Here is a 4,202-nt window from a genome sequence, read left to right as displayed (position 1 = left end):
ACCGAGACACAAACACCCCTCATCTAATTTAGTTTGTAACTAACTTGTAACATTTCATTATCATTTGTTATAAATACCATTGATCATTTTTTTTCATACGTCATACTTGTAACATACTTCATACTTTTTCATACTTGTAACATACTTCATACTTTTTCATACTTCATACTTGTAACACTTTATACTTCATACTTTCATTTTGTAAACAAAAAATAATAACAAGCTGGAGTATTTGTATAATAGCAATCTTCATACTCTCTCAATCTTCATACTCTCCCAATCTTCATACTCTCTCCATCTTCATACTCTCTCAGTCTTCATACTTATTACAAAAAACAATAACTTCATACTCTCTCAATCTTCATACTTGTAACAAAAAACAATAACTTCATACTCTCCCAATCTTCATACTTGTAACAAAAATGGATAACTTCATACTCTCTCAATCTTCATACTTGTAACAAAAAACAATAACTTCATACTCTCTCAATCTCGCTCTCTCTCAATATCTCACTCTCTAAATCTCGCTCTCTCTCAACATCTTGCTCTTTCAATCTCTCTCTCTCTCAACATCTCGCTCTCTCAATCTCCCTCTCTCTCAAAATCTCGCTCTCACAATCTTGCTCTCTCTCACAATCTCGCTCTCTCTCATAATATCACTCTCTCTCAACATCTCGCTCTCTCAATCTTTGAACTTTGAACCTTGAACCATATGATGTTCTACATACCATTGATACAATGAAAAGAGCAGTAGCTCAATTATGCATGTTCTGATAAAATTCTGATATTGAACTTTAAACTTTGAACTTACATAAAAAAATACATGTTCAATTATACAATGAAAAGAGCAGTAGCTCCATTATACATAAAAAAATGCATGTTTTGATAAAATTCTTTTATTAAACTTTGAACTTACATAAAAAATATATGTTCAATTATACAATAAAAAGAGTAGTAGTTCCATTATACATAAAAAAATAAATGTTTTTTTGCATACATAAAAAATACATGTTCTATACACTTCAAAAATATGAAGTGTTTGCCCATAGTTGACATGCTAACTACATCCTATATTCATTCATCTTCTCCTAAGTGATTACGAATGGATCAACACCAGTCACTAAATGTTCTAGTAATTTGATTGCGAATATGCCACAATCAAGCAACCCGTGTTGTATATCAACGTTCATAGGTCGCGAGATTTTCCAACGGGCTGTGGATAGGTCCGGCTTTGAACGATCCACATCACAGTAGTTAGATAGAATGGTATTGTGACCGTCAATGGCTCTAGCCAATTCACCAGCTTTGTCATTGGTGTGTATGACGGAAGTGAATTGAACATGAATATGTAGCCTCTGTTAATGTCCATTGCAAGGACCATCCAGTGGTCACTGTATGTGGCATGGTGAGTAAGGCAGATGTTGGGATAATTTATGCACGCGTTTTGTTTTGTTTTATTTTTATCATTTAAGGACGGATGAGTTTAAACATGAAATCATGCGTTAGACATAATTGATGCATTTGCTCCCATGCGTCTGAGGTCATGCGTTGGAATGGTAATGCATTAATCTTAGCATGCAATGATCACGCGTTCCTATCACAAGTTTTCTTACGCTTGCGCCAAGTATAACACAAGTGCAAGTTTCTCGGGTAATCCGAGGTCAAACACGGGGACTTTTCACTCAATAATATTTGTGAGGTGATGCATTTAAGGCAATGAATAAGAATAAAAATAAAGCGAAGAAGGTTTAAATGTTTTACACACTACTCCTACTCCTAACTAAACAGGTTGAGCAATAGAAGACTTGCAATGAGAATAATTAGAGACACAACAACCAGTAACGTATAGTAATGTTTACTATCTTAAATTGCCCTAGTAATCCCAGCTTGTTGAACTAACGCATCACAGCTCTAGGTGGTCAGCCGCATGACTATATCTCTATAGTGCATGGTTGCGTCGAGCATAAGATTGTGTCTATCTCTAGGAACAATACGAACCTTGCTTAGTGCATTCCATTCCTTACCTTCTGAAGCAGTTAGATACGACTATTTAACTTATAGACAAGCAATGCAACATCCCATAAACAAGCGTTGCCACAGCCTTTCACCAAGCAAAGAGGATTAACTCACTTATACTTACACAACGCATATCTCTCGGTGGGTTGCTACATACGTCCTATCTCTAGGCTACACGATTAAGCATGCGATTGACTTTGATAAATAAACGCTGAAGAAAAAATATGATAGGGATGAAGATGATGAAGAAGACGGTAATGAAGGAATTAAGATTTGCATTGATCACAAAATATCTTAATATCTCAAGCTAAAATATAATACAATACAGAGATTAGAAGAGAGATGAAGGACTCTGCGTCAAGGCTGCCAGTGGTGCCATGGTTAAATGGTGGAGATGTCTCTCTCGAGCTCTATCTCCGGCAAAAGCTTCGATCGTCACTCGGTCTGGGTTGTGGAGATGAAGAATTCTCACTGGAAATCTCTTTCAAGCTCTCATCTGTGATAACAAACTTCTGCCTTGAGGCAGGAGCTCGGAAGTCTCAAAATAAAGGTCTCAAGGGCTATTTATAGAATTTGGATGTCGATAGCTGTAATGATGAAGGTATGGCTCACTGCTGCTTTTGTTGCGATATGGGCGTTTTCACATCGCCTTATCTTGTTAATACTCCCAAGGTATGCGTCTGAGCTGAATTTAGCTGAAATTATCAACGTGTTCTACCCATCTTGCGAACTTCTATTATGGCTGTCAATCCATGGTCGCAATCTCTATTTTTTCACCGCATTCTCCATGCGTTGGACGCATGCAATTACTGCAACTTCCGTGCGTTGGGCGTATGGGGTTGTCATCTGCATGCATCTTTTACGGTCTCCTGGCTTCAGCGCATGCGTTTGTCTGTGACTACTTATTACAAACGCATGCGTTTGATTCATGCGATAGCTACAATAATAGACACTTTGGCACGGAATAGCGCATAATATTGGGTCAGTGAGGTTTTAGGTGCTTATCGACGCAAAACTCAATTTTTCACAAATTCTAAGTATTGTCACTGCGTTTTCTACCTGTTAGCCCTCATAATTCTAAATAAAAGGCTTATAATAATTGGCATTTCTGCCAATTATCACCCTCCCAAACTTAGAATCATGCTTGTTCTCAAGCATGCGTTACACTCAAGAAATTCTTAACTCACCTTTCGACGTTCCTTTGCGATGACCAGCTTTTCAGAATATAATTAACTCGTACCTCTAACCATGGCTGCAATGCTCTCCTCTACTTTGGTTACTTCTTCAAATAGATCTTTTCTAAGTTGAAATTTGGCAAGCCCTTGCTCAAAAAAATTTTATTCATTCTCCGCAACTTTGCGTTCAGCTCATGAGAATGCGTTCGTTTAAAATAATTCAAGCTTATGCGTTTACTTATTCGAATGCAGCGTTAAACCTGGTTACGCTCTTCGTTTTGGATTACTCCACGTGTGTCATGCGAGCATCCAACTTCGGTTGCGTTCCATATTCAACTCAACCCATGTCTTGCTTAATTTGGCTTGCGCCAGATAGAGGAGTTGCACTGATGCGTCGATCCTGGTGATTTACCTTCATTTTGGCTTGCCCCCAACGGGTGTATTACCGACATCCAACTATGTAAACTTCCTTTCACAAACTTAACTTCTTATCAACAATGGATTTCCCCATTGCGTTGGCCGTGTGGAGTGTTATTTTCAAAAGTTTTTTTTTTTAAAGGAAAATGACCGAACAATGTGATGGAAACATAATTTTCTCTTGAGGACTGTTGCCACCCCCAAAACTAAAGGGTGGGCAGCATTCTCACTGCAAACTAAAAGCAAACTCAAAACAGGAATATGATAACCAAATGCTTGAGCAAGTTGCACATAATTAAAACTATAGGAACTTTCAAAATGAAAAAGGCTATTAAAAAGTAAGGGGCCTTGCGATACTAATTAGAGGACACGGTGAATTATTATGTACCCTTATAAGACGCATCGAAAAAACCACAGTCAGACAAAGAAGAATTCCAAAAGGATAATGCATAAAAAGATAACAAGAAAGAACCTTCATCAGTAGAATAACACATGCGACAATGCGTTGGAGTTTCATACGATTGAAAGCATGTGTTTGAGGGATGTGGAAGATTCTTCCGTGAACTTGCGACCGAATGGAGAAGTTATTTTCTC

This window comes from Benincasa hispida, chromosome 11, assembly GCF_009727055.1.
Source record: "Benincasa hispida cultivar B227 chromosome 11, ASM972705v1, whole genome shotgun sequence".
NCBI lineage: Eukaryota > Viridiplantae > Streptophyta > Magnoliopsida > Cucurbitales > Cucurbitaceae > Benincasa > Benincasa hispida.
The sequence above is the reverse complement of the archived record's forward strand: the minus strand, read 5'-3'. Positions refer to the sequence as shown.